The following is a 15,985-nucleotide window of genomic DNA, read 5'->3' on the forward strand; positions in this document are numbered from 1 at the left end:
TCCCTTTTGTCTGAAAATTACAAAATTACAATAATGCACCTTTTAACTTTTCATGTTGAAATATAAAACTGCATTTGATTGATTCTAAATGCATATGTCCCTATTCATAAAATACTATATTGAAAAAAGTTGTGTTTTCTTTTATTCTTTGAAAAGTCATAATGTTCAAAATGACATGTAGGTTTTTGCTCATAATGAAAGTAGCTGATTGTGTCATGAGATTTCATCAATATTCTATTTTTAATGTGCATCATTAAAAATAACAAAAAGCATAACAATAAGTAATGAAATGAGTAACAAATATCTAATCTTACTATAATGGTGTATATGCCATGTATGCATGTCTGTATGTCCTTAACAGGGCTAATCTGAATACTGTGGATTTTTATATAAATTCCATGCATTTCACAATTCCCCTGCAAATGCAATGTTACGTTTGTTTGCATTTATTACATCTGCAGCGTACATAACTTATAACTACATAACGTTTAACAGTCACCAAATGTTTTTTCCAAGGGAGAATTTAAGATAAGATAAAGATAAGATAAGATAAAACTTTATTAATACCTCGGGTGTGTTCCTCTGGGAAATTCGGTAAGTTGAAGCCATCAGAATTATTAGAGTTTTGAACTTCTAATCAGCTTGAATTTTTATTTCGTTTTAGCTTTTTGTTTTCAAGTTGGTTTACTATCAGTTTCCAGAGCAGTTTGCTTGTTTCAGTTTAGTTTTTATTGTTTGAAAATGTATAGTTATACTTTTGTTTTTATTCGTTTCAGTGCTAATTTTAGTCTTTAGCAGGGGACAGTTTTAAATAATTATAATAACCTTGAGAGTCACCAAACACAGAATCACATATATGGAACGCCACACAAGCCAAATTTTTTGTTTGTGATAATAAAATAAGCTTGATACATGTAAAGTTCATTTACATTGCAGTTTTGAAGACTAAAAGTCACAAAGTAAATTACAAAATAAAATAAAATACAACAAATAAAAATGGCATGAATGGATGAAACTAAACAGAAGCAAGCCTGCACAGGTAGCTCTTCTGTTTAAGCTTATCTTTAAAGGTATAAAGAGAGTCCTCAGATCTTAATTTGGTACAACTTGTAGTTAACCTGTAGTTAACTTGCACTTAATATGTCTAAAATCTACCAAACAAGCTTTGACTCAAGGCACAGCTTACTTGATTTGTATTTTAAATACAAATTGTGACTTTGCGATTGTGCCTAAAGTTATTCTGCAGCTTCTTTGTTTTAGCATCCAAATGTATACAGATAAATATATATAATCAGCAAACATCTGGCAAGTTAGAGTAGGTGGACGGATTTCAGACATTCAAAAAAAAAGAGGATCCAACCATTTGTGAAATTGTTTTCTGTCTGTAAAAGCTGATTTTATCCAGTCAATTAAATGAAGTGAAAACATCAACGTGTTAACTGTTCCAAGTATACCACTGTTTTTACTCCTTAATTAAAAGCTGGACACAATATTAGAAATATTTAAATATTTTAAAAAGGTATTAAGGGTGCATAGTCACCAGGTTATCAGTCAGGAGACAGCAGACTGTGTTCTGCATGAGAAATGTTTGTCTGTTCGCAAACTTGATCAAGTCAAGGCATCAAAATCTACCTGGTTACATTTAGGCACTAAAAACTACAAAGATTTTGTAGTTTTGGTTCAAATATTTCCCTTCCCAATACTAATGTTTCACATTAACTTCATGATTTATATATTCAATGCCAAGCAGTCTTTCATAAGCATAACGTGGTGACAGTAGCTGAAAAACATCACTGACACAAAAGAATGCATTGCATGAATGAAACAAAACAATACTCATTGTCAACCTGGGAATGGAAAAAATGTCATGATGCATCTAATATAGTCTTATGAGAAGAAGCATGAAGAAACGAAACCGTTTTTTGTTTAGAGGTAAACACAGCTCACTCCTGTTTCTAAGCAAATTCTAAATAAAATCTCTTTTTAAAATACTTTTAGAATAGTGCAATGCAATTCAAGTGATACTTGTGTATTAATAAGCAACTCTTTATACATACTTTGTCACCATGTAAACAGCCTATTACCTGATACTGGAACCAGGAAATATACAGGTCACTTTTTCTGAGCATCAACAGGCACTCTGGATTTATTTGATGATGGACGGCTTTTTAAACACAGTGAGTGGATGGCCCTAAAGTCTCAAAAAAAAAAAAACCTCAGTGCTATGATGCAGCAGTAATATTGTGACACTAAAAGACACTCATCATATAAAACTGCATTAAGAGTGCATAGATTATCAATCACGAGACAGCAGGTTGTGCCCTGCTGGTGAAATTTGTGGAAGGAGGAAGTATTGTGTTTTTGGTTAAATATGTCAGAAACATCCCCACAGCATGGTGCTGCCACCATCACTGTCGAGGTGGTATTGGCCAGGTGATGAGTGGTGCCAGGTTTCATCCAGACATGACGCTTGCCTTTTGGGCCAAAGAGTTCAGTCTTTGTTTCTCATGGTGCCCTTTGACAAAGTCTACGTGGGTTGTCATGTGCTTTTTACTGAGGAGTGGCTTCATCTGGCCACTTTACCATACAGGCCTGAGTGTTCCAGAAATGGTTGTCCTTCTGGAAGGTTCCCCTTTGTCCACAGAGCAGTGCAGGAGCTGTCAGAGTGACCACTGGGTTCTTGCTTACCTCCCTGACTTAGACCCTTCTACCCTGATTCCTCAGATTGGTATTTCTGTACCTTTCTCTAGGTCGGTGCCTCAATACAATCCTTACAATCCTGTCTCGGAGGTCTATAGACAATTCCTCGGATGTCATGGCTTTGTTTGTGCTTTGACATACACTGTCAGCTATGAGAACTTACATAGACAGGTGTGTGCCTTTTCAAATCATGTCGTATCCACTGAATTTAGCACAAATGGACTCCAGTCCCCCGTAGAAATCTAATAGACGATCAGTGGAAACAGGGTGAACCTGAGCTCAGTTTTGAAGCTATATAAACATAAAATATTGTTTTATAATAATAAAACAATATTTTATGACGATCCTTTTAAGGTTAAGTTAACTTTAAAAAACAAACTAAAAAAATAGATGTGAAAAAAAAAACATTTTACTTAACCAAAAATAAACAGATTTTTTTTTAAGTAAAAAAATAAATAAATAAAGCGGTAAAGATGAGAAATAAAGATAAAGCCAGTGATTTTATCCTACAGGTTCACTCCTGCTTTTGGTGAATGGTTATGGCAGCACTCCTGAAAAAGACTTGGTCCCCCACACTGCACTGGGAATTCTGCTTCTCATCACTGCAGCGCTTCTGGCTTACTCAGGTTTGTTTAGGTTTGAGTTTTATTATTGCATGTTGTCATGTAGCTGTAAGTGTTTCTCCTGACCCTGCCCTGTTTTTTCTTAGGAATCCATCACAGTCTGTCCCACGGCCGCCTGTTTTCCACCCTGTGTCTCACTGTTTCTGCTCTGTGGTGTGGCTCTGGTCTGGTGTATATCCTGGGAGGGCAGAGGGTCATACAGCCCACACAGCTGAGATTCGCATTTGTCCCAGGCCTTGCAGCATTTATATTGGCCTTGCTCATCATAGGCATTGCTGCTGTTGTAGCAAAGAAAGCAGTTCTCTTTCTCATAGCTGTTGGTATCTCCTTAGCTTCCGCCCATCAGATCGCAGGTCTGACAGCGGTAGGTTTTGGCCTGTATGCCACAGCTGCTAACTACTTCCTTGTCTGTCTGGTGTGTCTTTACTTTGGTTCTGGACGTCTGCTGTCTGTGATCACTCACGGTAAAGTGGAACTTCCTGGAACAGGTGCGAAGAAGAAAGCTGAGCTGAAAGCAGAGCAGAACCAGGGGTGTAATGATGCCGTGTCAGTGAGTTTGGCGATGAATTTATTATCTGCGTCTGTATTAGCCTGCCCCCTGCTAGGTGTGGTCCCTGAGCTCTCTGTCGGTCATGTCCCCTGGCTGTGGACAGCTGGCGTGTTCCAGCTCGGCATGTGTATCCTCTTTTACAGAGGTATGGACATGCTACTTTCAGAATAGTGCAATGCAATTCAAGTGTACTTGTGTATTACTAAGCAACTCTTTATACATACTTTATACATACAGGCCTGAGTGTTCCAGAAATGGTTGTCCTTCTGGAAGGTTCTCCTTTGTCCCTCCCTGACTTAGACCCTTCTACCCTGATTGCTTAGATTGGTATTTCTGTACCTTTCTCTAGATCGGTGCCTCAATACAATCCTGTCTTGGACATCATGGCTTGGTTTGTGCTTTGACATACACTGTCAGCTATGAGAACTTACATAGACAGGTGTGTGCCTTTTCAAATCATGTCGTATCCACTGAATTTAGCACAAATGGACTCCAGTCCCCGTAGAAACATCTGATAGACGATCAGTGGAAACAGGGTGAACCTGAGCTCAGTTTTGAAGCTCAGGTGCTTCAAAACACGGCTGTTTCCTGAATGTTTCTAAGCAATTTAGATAGTCAGAATTGTTTTAAATACTTCCTTAATTGTGAATAATTAACTAGCACACTAACTCAAGTGATTCTCAGTGATCTAATATTTATGTGAACTTTGTGACTGAATAATCAACGAGTTACCAAAAAAGAACCAGGAAACGTACAGGTGTCAGCGGGCTTTTCCCTCACTACACTTTCCTCCTAGTTTGAGCAGCAACACTCCCCCTGGACTCATTTTATGATGGGAAATTTTGTAGCTCAGAGTGAGCACAAGCTCCCACCCAAAGTCTTAGAAAACTCGAGCTCCAACAGGTGGATGGGGAGCATAGCTTTTCACCCATTTTCAGATCTTACCAGAGATGTACGATCAGTTCAAGTCTGGCCTCCGGCTTGGACACTCAAAGTCTTTTACTTTGTTAAAAAAAAAAAAGATGAAGTGATGGCCTTATTTAGTCACTGAAAACTGCTTTGTTAGGTTTAGGAAGTTTTGTGTTTTGTGTTAAATATGTCGTTTTGCAACATAAATCTAATGATTTAAATTTAATGCAGTGACTTTATAGTGTTTCTGTATCTGGTGACTAACATCACTGACACAAAAGAAACCAAAGAAACATATTGCATGTACGAGAGGAAATAGTAGCCTTTGAGGAGTCTTCTGAGAATGGGTAAAATGTTAAGCTGATTGTCAGGGCTGATGTGGAAAGACAGGACTCGTATGCAGGGCTCCTTTGAAGAAGACAGTGGATTTATTTACAGTGAAGCAAAGGTAACAACAACAACAGCAGTTCAATATATACAGACGTGGACTAAATTGTTGGTACCCTTCAGTCAGTGAAAGAAAAACTCACAATGGTCACAGAAATAACTTTAATTTGACAAAAGTAATAATAAACAAAAAATTCCAATCTTAACCAATGAAAGTTTGACATTGCTTTCCAACCATGCTTCAACTGAATTATTTAAAAAGTAAATGCATGAAACAGGCCTGGACAAAAATGATGGTACCCCTAGAAAGGAATGAAAATAATGTGACCAAAGGGACATGTTAATCCAAGGTGTGTCCACTAATCAGCATCACAGGTGTCTGCAATCTTGTAATCAGTCAGTGGGCCTATAGGACTCCAGGTAGTCACTGTGTTGTTTGGTGACATGGTGTGTACCACACTCAACATGGACCAGAGGAAGCAAATGAAAGAGTTGTCTCAGGAGATTAGAAAGAAAATCATAGACAAGCATGTTGAAAGTAAAGGCTATAAGACCATCTCCAAGCAGCTAGATGTTCCTGTGACTACAGTTGCACATGTCATTCAGAAATTTAAGATCCATGGGACTGTAGCCAACCTCCCTGGATGTGGCTGCAGGAGGAAAATTGACAACAGATCAAAGAGACGGATATTCCGAATGGTAACAAAAGAGCCCAGAAAGAAATCCAAGCTGAACTTCATGCTCATGGAACATCAGTGTCAGATCGCACCATCCGTCGTTGTTTCAGCCACAGTGGCCTACATGGGAGACGACCAAGGACACTATTGTTGAAAACAAATCATAAAAAAGCCAGACTGGAATATGCCAAACTACATGTTGACAAGCCACAAAGCTTCTGGGAAAATGTCCTGTGGACAGATGAGACAAAAATTGAACTTTTTGCCAAGGCACATCAGTTCTATGTTCACCGACGGAAAAATGAAGCATATCAAGAAAAGAACACTGTCTTAACTGTGAAAATGGGGGAAGCTCGGTCATGTTCTAGGGCTGCTTTGCTGCATCTGGAACAGGGTGTCTTGAATCTGTGCAGGGTACAATGAAATCTCAAGACTATCAAGGGATTCTAGAGAGAAATGTGCTGGCCAGTGTCAGAAAGCTTGGTCTAAGTCGCAGGTCATGGGTCTTACAAAAGGACAATGACGCAAAACACACAGCGAAAAAAAACACCGAAGGATGGCTAAGAGGGAAACATTGGACTATTTTAAAGTGGCCTTCTATGAGCCCTGACCTCAATCCTATTGAGCATTTTTGGAAGGAGCTGAAACATGCAGTCTGGAAAAGGCGCCCCTCAAACCGGAAACAACTGGGCCAGTTTGCTTATGAGGAGTGGGCCAAAATACTTGCTGAGCGGAGCAGAAGTCTCACTGGCAGTTACAGGAATCGGGGTTTTTTTTTGTTTTTTTTTAATGCATTTGAAAGAATGTCAAGCAATCTCTTGTAGAGTTTTGATGTAAAAAAATAATAATAATAATAATACTAAGTCTAATCAGTTTTTCAATAAGGCTGTAACATGATAAAATGTAGAATAAGGGAAGTGTTGCCAATGATTTCTGGATGCTCTGCAATAACCTTTGATGCCCTTGGAATGAGGAAAATGTTAAGCTAAGGTTTGGCGGGAAATTCGGCAGTTTCGCTATTATGATTAGCAATGCATTTGTTATGTCATGTAGATAAAAATATAAATTATGTAACTATGTAACTAACTTGTTTTGTTTAGAGGCAATCTGATGTTTTAATACTTCCTGACTTGTGCAATAAGTCAAGTGATACTCTTCCATGAATAAGCAACCGTGCATACTTTGTCACACTCAGTATGGCAAGCTGAGAGCAGTAGCTGTTGTAAAGCATTATTTCCATATCCTCATGAGTAACGCCACTGATGTAAAATGGTGTTACAGCCTTCATCCATAATGCATTACATTCATTTTTTTACACACAATACCCCATAATGACAAAATGAAAAAAAAAAAACAGTTTGCTTGAAATTCCTCCAAGTTTATTATTTATTATTATAAAAAAAACATTTATACAAAAACATGTAGTGAAAACATTTACTCAATATTTTGAGGGGAACCTTTGGCAGCAATTGCATTTTTTTTTCTGAGTATGATGCTACAAGCCTGGCACACATATTTTTGGGCAGTTTCTCCTATTCTTCTTTGAAGAACCTCTCGAGCTTCAACAGGTGGATGGCGAACGTCCATTTCCTCCCCATTTTCAGATCTCTCCAGAGATGTTCAATCAGGTTCAAGACGGGGTTCTGGCTGGGACACTCAAAGATATTCACAGTGGTCCTGAAGCCACTCCTTTGTTATCTTGGCTGATTGTTTAGGGGCATCGTCCTTTAGGAAGATAAACCTTTTCACCAGTCTGAGGTCCAGCGCTTTCTGGTGCAGGTTATCAACAAGGATGTCTCTGTATGTTGCAGTATTTGTCTTTCCCTCGACCCTGACAGGTCTACCAGGTCCTTCTGCTAAACAACATCTCCACAGCATGATGGTGCCACCACCATGCTTCACTGTAGGGATGTATTGGCCAGGTGATGAGTGGTGCCTGGTTTCAGCCATGACACTTGCCTTTCGGGCCAAAGAGTTCATATTCCTTGGACTTTCTTGGGCTTTATTCTTTGACATGTACTGTCAACTATGAGACCTAACATAGACATGTGTGCCTTTTCAAATCATGTCGTATCCAATGAATTTACCACAGCTGGACTCCAATCCCCTGTAGAAACATCTGATAGATGTTCAGTAGAAACAGGCTGCACCTGAGCTTGGTTCTGAGTGTCATAAGTGTCCTTTTTTTTTAATGCATTTTAAAAAATGTCAAGCAATCTTTCGTAGAATTTTGATGTAAAAAATGAATAATATTATGACTAATCGTGTTTTCGAATAAGGCTGTAACATGATAAAATGTAGAATAAGGGAAGTGTTGCCAATGATTTCTGGATGCTCTGCAATAACCTTTGATGCCCTTGGAATGAGGAAAATGTTAAGCTAAGGTTTGGCGGGAAATTCGGCAGTTTCGCTATTATGATTAGCAATGCATTTGTTATGTCATGTAGATAAAAATATAAATTATGTAACTAAGAAAGTGCTCGAAGAAGCACAAAGAAAAAACATGACGAAATGAAACCAGCTGTTGTAGTTGTTTAGAGGAAAACACGGCTGTTTCCTGAATGCTTCTCAGCAATTTAGATCAAATCAGAATTGTTTTAAATACTTCCTTACTTGCAAATAATTACCTAGCACAATAACTCAAGCGATACTCGGTGATACTCTCTATAAGAACTTTGTGACTGTATAATCAACCAGTTACCTAATTTGGGGTAAGGAACCAGGAAACGTACAGTACTTTCCTCCTTGTTTGAGCAGCAACACTCCCTCTTGACTCATTTTATGATGGGAAATTTGTAGTGCAGAGTGAGAGCAAGCTCCCACCCAAAGTCTCAGAAATCTCTAGGTGTGGACACAGCAGTAATCGTGTCAAACTATTTATATGTGCATGTGCAAACATTCGTAATATTCTGCTCAATATGTATCTTTGTTTCACTGCCTTACCAGCTTTTCTGTTTTTTAAGCTGTATTCTAATAGGGGGGGTCTGAAACGAAGACCATCCAAAACAGCATTTAAAAATATATATTTTGTTGTAATTTCCTGTAATGTTATCTAATGAAACTGTGGAAAAGAGAAACTGTGCATCCAAAATGTCTACTGTAACATGTTCCACAGTTTGTCATGTAACAGCCTTATTCCAAATTGGATTAAAATCATTTTTCACCTAAAACTACAAACAATCCTGTGCAATGCAATGCAATATAATAATGTATAGGTTATGGGAAAGAATTTGACACAAAAAAACTCATTCTCGTTCACGATTATGTAGTATTGTTTGTAGAATGAATTTGATGTCACATTTTTAACAAAAACACAGAAAGCAGAAAAAGTAAGCTTTTTAATGTAACTGCTCCTTCCTGGTAAGAAATCGTTTATAATCATTTAATACAACAGTTTCTTTTGTTCATTGTGTGTCTGCATTCCTTTTCTGTGTTTGAAATAATGATGGAGGAGATGACTCCTTATGAACACTCCTTGCAGCAAGCATGACAAGTGTTTCCTCGAAGATACAGAGATGAGATGAGGTTAACTCTTTGACGTGAATAAAAACAAGACTTTACATTTCTTTCTAAGGAAGGGACACTTGAGAATATTTTCTTATCATATTTTGTGGTTAGCTTTGACTTGCTGTCAAACTCGTATCGGGATAATATTTCTTCTTGGTGTGGTGCTTTTCAATTAAACAGTTTTGGATAAAACTGATATGGTTTTGCTGATAATTGTTGTATATGACACGCTCTCTTATGTATCTATTTATTTTTTAAACAAAAAGATGCAGTTTTACTTTTAGCCTGGTTACAATCAAATAAGCTGATTAATTAAAATAAACCAGTTAAAGAAAAACAGGAACATTTAAAACTCGACCATAAAACAAAAAATCTGGATCTACTGAATAAAAAAAATAGGCCAACACATAATAATTGTGTTTGTTTAGAAATAATCTGTATTCATATGCATCATGTTAGTAACAACAATGTTAATATTTGTAACTAAAAAGTTTTTACATTTATTAATCATGTAAACTCCCTGCGTTTGCCAAAGATTTCCACATGAAGTCCAAAAAAAATGACCCAGTCTAAAGTTCAATTGTTGAACGTCATACTGATGTCCAGATTTAGTCATGGTTGGACGTTTGGACATCGTATAGATGTCCATACTTGGTCATGGACCGATGGACTCAATATAGACATGATCAGCATGTCTGTCCGACGTCCAATGTTTAGTGGGTACAGCAAGCTTATTGACAGGTGTTCCCTTGTAGATACAGAGATGAGACACGGTATCTGAAAATTTTTTTGACATCAATAAAACAAGACTTTACATTTCTTTCTAAGGAAGGGACACTTGAGGATATTTTCTTATCATATTTTGTGGTTAGCTTTGACTTGCTGTCAAACTCGTATCGGGATAATATTTCTTCTTGGTGTGGTGCTTTTCGATTAAACAGTTTTGGATAAAACTGATATGGTTTTGCTGATAATTGTTGTATATGACACGCTCTCTTATGTAACCACACTATACTGACCATTGCATGATTGTTATTGCACTGTAGAAAGCCAGTAATGTTTCCCTTTTCACGAGTTGTCTTATTGTTTCTGTGTTTTTGTGAAACACGTGAAGTAATTTAAGTGGTGTTTTTTGTTCAGCGAGCCACCCAACATGTTATCCTACTCAATTCAGTGAAGAAAAGAAGAAAGATAAGGGGAATTCAATCCATAGTGCAATGTTTGGGGAAACTACACGAGGCGCATGGGTTTTTTCTCAACCAGTTAAAGAAATTTTATTGAAGGATGTTAATAAAAGGCCAATGGTCACTTAGTTAGTTACACCATGCTAGATCCATAATGATAGGAATGATAGGATAGTATCACACAGTCGCTGCAGATTTGTTGGTTGCACATCCATGATGTGAATCTGTAATGTGACAAAATGTGGAACAAGTGAAGCGCTGTAAATACTGTTCGGATGCACTGCAGGCCATGGCGATGTGACAGCTGTGAAAGCTTTTTACTAGGGGTGGGACTCAATTAAAAATTTTTATTCAGTTTCAGTTTCCTGTGCAAAGCTGCCAGAAGTGGTGACCAGATAAGCCTCTGTACAACATTTGCCACAGGCTTTGCAGATCGCAGTGTATTTTGGGAAATACCTTTTTGACTCTTTCAATAAAATTACTCCCTAAATGAGGAAAAATATAGTGTGAGGCGACACGGATATATGTATCATAACATGGCTAAAAAAATAGTCACATATGGCTCAAAAATAATGATCTATGAATCTCTCCCTACAATAAAAAATTATGAGACAAAACAGCAGCTGAAGTAACAGCACCATAAAAGAGAATACTGGAATGTATAAAGACTATGAGGCCATAAAGCCAAACCTCAGCTTCCTGTTATGCTTCTAACATTTAGTCAGTAAGAAAATTGGAAAAGTTGCTTCCAAATCTAATTTATTTCACCTTAACCTGCTAAATGTAAATATGGTAGTCTGCACAGTTTATTGTAAATTTGTTTTAAAGTTGGATGTGAAATTTTCAGACAGTCATTATTGCACACAATCACTGTGCTTGCACCACATTCAGTTTTTTGGGAAGTATCTGGTCACCCTAGAAGCACTTGTGTGGTCATCTGCTGCTTCAAGGTTTCATATATATATATATATATATATATATTAGGGGTGTCAAATTATCACGTTAATTGCGATTAATTAATTACAATGCTATTTAGCGCATTATGTTTTTTAATCTCGTTAATCTAATTTTTAATCTCTTGACGTCATTGATTTTGTATGAGAGTTGCTATGTTATAAAATCCGTTTTTATGTGCTGGGCTCCTTGTGCTTGACTTGTTGGGGGTGGAGTCACGTCGTGAGGTCAAGGTGAGAAGTGGTGATTAGCTTACAGTGTGGATATGGAGGCGCATCTGAGAGTTGTTGGCCCAATGAACGGGAAATTTGTATTTCATTGACAAAGGTAAAGTGGTCTGCCTAGAGTGTAAGAAGGAGTTTGCTTACCACCGAAGCAGCTCAAGTTTGGCCTATCACCTCAACGCAAAGCACCCAGCCGCGAGTGCAGCAACAGCTAGCAGTGAAGACGTTAGCAATATAGCAAGCCAGAGCAAAGCTTTTCGCCAAACAAAACTAGAGAATACCCCTCGTATGAGCAAGTCTGCGACCGACAGGCTGACTAATGTTATTGCCAAGTGGATAGCGATGAACTGTAGGCCGATAAATATAGTAGAGGACGAAGGATTGACAGAGGTGTTGCAAATTGCGTCCAATGACCCGTCATACAAGCCGCCGTGCAGGACTACAGTAACGACCAAAATCAGCAAAATGTACGACGGCGAAAAGAAAAACAAACTTGAGATTTTGGCGGAGGATTCTCCCAACTGTGTTGCTATAACCGGAGATCACTGGACCTCAGCTGGCAACCACAGCTATTTTGGGGTGACTGGACACTTTATTGATAGTGAGTGGAACCTCAACTCATTTGCACTGACCGTCATGAGAACAGAAACCAGGCACTTTGCTGATAAATGCGCCGAACAGTTCCTCAAGGTAGCAAATGACTGGGGTATTGAAAACAAGATATCCACCATTGGCACAGACAGCGCAGCAAACATGCTGGCTGCTATGAGAGCACTTCCATATGAGCACATCGCCTGCAATGCTCACATTCTCCAGAGGACCATCACGGTATGTCTCGATAGCAGTGGTTTTGTCGGTGTACTGGCAAAGTGCCGCAAGATTGTTGGTCATTTTAAACAAAGCCCTGCGAGTACCACAGAACTTAACCAACAACAAGTAGCACTCGGAAAGAAGAGCGATCAACTTATACAGGATGTACCCACCAGGTGGAACTCGACTCTCGCAATGGTCTACCGACCAATAACCTGCCTCAGTACTACATGGAAGCTCCTGTCAGGCATCATATCGGCTAAGATGAACAGGCACATGGGTCAATACATGAGTGGGACACAGAAAGGAATTGGCAAGAATACCAGAGGCGCAAAACACCAGCTACTGGTAGACAGAACAGTCAGCCGAGACTGCAAGACCAGACTGACCAACCTGTGCACTGCCTGGATTGATTACAAGAAGGCCTATGACTCAATGCCCCACAGCTGGATACTGGAATGCCTAGAATTGTACAAGATCAATGGGACCCTAAGAGCCTTCATCAGGAACTCAATGGGGATAGAGGCCAACTTCAAGCCCATAGCACAAGTCACCATCAAGTGCGGGATCTACCAAGGAGATGCTCTGTCCCCACTGCTGTTCTGCATAGGCCTGAACCCCCTCAGTGAGATCATTAACAAGACTGGCTACGGATACCGACTACGGAACGGAGCAGTTGTCAGCCACCTCCTGTACATGGATGACATCAAGCTGTATGCCAAGAGTGAACGAGACATCGATTCACTGATCCACACTACCAGGCTATACAGCAATGACATTGGAATGTCGTTCGGACTGGAGAAGTGTAGTCGGATGGTAACAAAGAGAGGGAAGGTAGTCAGAACTGAGGGGATTGAACTACCAGAAGGCAACATTGCAGACATAGAGGACAGTTACAAGTACCTGGGGATCCCGCAGGCAAATGGGAACCATGAAGAGGCCGCTAGAAAGGCTGCAACCACCAAGTACCTGCAGAGGGTCAGGCAAGTCCTGAGGATTCAGCTGAATGGTAAGAACAAGATCCGGGCCATCAACACGTACGCCCTGCCCGTGATCAGGTACCCTGCTGGGGTAATAGGCTGGCCAAAGGAGGAGATAGAAGCCACTGACATAAAGACAAGAAAGCTCCTTACCATGCATGGAGGGTTTCACCCCAAGTCCAGCACCCTGAGGCTGTACGCTAAGCGGAAGGAAGGGGGCCGAGGACTGGTGAGTGTCAGCACCACAGTCCAGGATGAGACAACGAACATCCAAGAATACATTGGGAAGATGGCCCCAACTGACCGAGTGCTCAGTGAATACCTCAGGCAGCAGAAACCCAAGAAAGAGGAGGGAGACGAGGAACCATCATGGAAGGACAGGCCCCTGCACGGTATGTACCACCGGCAGATAGAGGAGGTGGCTGATATCCAGAAATCCTACCAGTGGCTGGACAAAGCTGGACTGAAAGACAGCACAGAGGCACTAATCATGGCAGCACAAGAACAAGCTCTGAGCACAAGATCCATAGAGGCTGGGGTCTATCACACCAGGCAAGACCCCAGGTGCAGGCTGTGTAAAGATGCCCCAGAGACAATCCAGCACATAACAGCAGGGTGCAAGATGCTAGCAGGCAAGGCATACATGGAACGCCATAACCAAGTGGCCGGCATAGTGTACAGGAACATCTGTGCCGAGTATAACCTGGAAGTCCCGAGATCAAAATGGGAGATGCCCCCAAGGGTGGTGGAGAATGACCGAGCTAAGATCCTGTGGGACTTCCAGATACAGACGGACAAAATGGTGGTGGCTAACCAACCGGACATAGTGGTGGTAGACGAACAGAAGAAGACGGCCGTAGTGATCGATGTAGCGGTTCCGAATGACAGCAATATCAGGAAGAAGGAACACGAGAAGCTGGAGAAATACCAAGGGCTCAGAGAAGAGCTCGAGAGGATGTGGAGGGTGAAGGTAACGGTGGTCCCCGTGGTAATCGGAGCACTAGGTGCGGTGACTCCCAAGCTCGGCGAGTGGCTCCAGCAGATCCCGGGAATAACATCGGAGATCTCTGTCCAGAAGAGCGCAGTCCTGGGAACAGCTAAGATACTGCGCAGGACCCTCAAGCTCCCAGGCCTCTGGTAGAGGACCCGAGCTTGGAGGATAAACCGCCCGCAGGGGCGTGCTGGGTGTTTTTTTTTTATTGTTTTTTTTTTATAGATTTTCTGTTGCCTTCCTATCAGCTCAAAGCAGTTTGGCCATTCTCCTTTAATCTCCGCTATTAACGAGGCTTTTTCATGCAGAGAACTTTCGCCTCTGGATATTTTTCTTTTTCAGACTGCTCCCTGTTAGCGTTAAAGGTGTCTGTGTAGGAAAATGCCACTAAATCAGCACTTTCTGAAATACTCAGACCAGCCTATCAGGCGATCGTGGCTCAAGAGTTGGCAATTCGTCTTGTGATGGCCTACTGGTGATGGCCAGAGGGGCCGATGGCGCAATATGGCAGCCTCACTTCTGTCAGTCTGCCCCAGGGAAGCTGTGGCTACAACTGTAGCTTGCCTTCACCAGTACGTGAGAGTGAATGAATTGTAAAGCGCTTTGAAGGTCTCGAAAAGCGCTATATAAATGCAATCCATTATTATTATTATTATAACTGTACTGGTGTACCTAATGAACTGGCTGGTGAGTATATGCTGACAACAGGAAATCCGGTGATGTTCTTTACTGTCACTGATATCCCTGTGGCCCAAGGACTTTGAGAAGATGTATAACAAACACAACTGACAAGTGAAGTGCTGTGAATACTGTTCAGATGCACTGCAGGCCATGGCGATGTGACAGCTGTGAAAGAATTTCACAGTAACTGTTCCTGGTAAGTTCCTGGTAACAAATTTACTCATTTAGTACAACAGTGTCTTTGTTCTTTGTGAGTCTGCATTCTTTTTCTAAACAAAAAGATGCTTTGCTCAATATATGTTTGAGATAATGATAGAGGAGATGACATGAGTATGTACACTCCTTCCTTGACAAGTGTTTCCTCGTAGATACAAAGATGAGACACAGTATCCGAAAGATTATTTGACGTGAATAAAAACAACACTTTACTTCAACAAAAACAAGGGTCTAAATTTCCTTTAGAGGAAGACTGTGGGACTGCACAATGCACCTTTGTGTTCTTTTAAAGAGCACAAAGCCAAATATTACATAAATAACTTTTTGATTAAATTAAGAAATTACATGGCGTTTACTGATAATAGGTAAAAGCTATTTTCAGTCACCTACATTTAAATTGTTATTCAGCCTTCATTAAGCAACAGGTGAGGAAAATTTAAGTAACTGAGGCTGTTCAACTACCCGCAAGGAAGTTCGCACAATACAGTGAACAAAAGAAGAATTGTGTTTTAAAACGAGGTGTGGTATGCAATCTTCAGCACGCGCATACCTTCAAGGGAATTTCTGAAAGATGAGCTTCCACAAAAGACAA

Source organism: Copadichromis virginalis, linkage group LG2 (assembly GCF_057382275.1).
Source record: "Copadichromis virginalis isolate Kocher_CV1m ecotype Utaka linkage group LG2, C_Virginalis_male_GT1.1, whole genome shotgun sequence".
Classification (NCBI taxonomy): Eukaryota; Metazoa; Chordata; class Actinopteri; order Cichliformes; family Cichlidae; genus Copadichromis; species Copadichromis virginalis.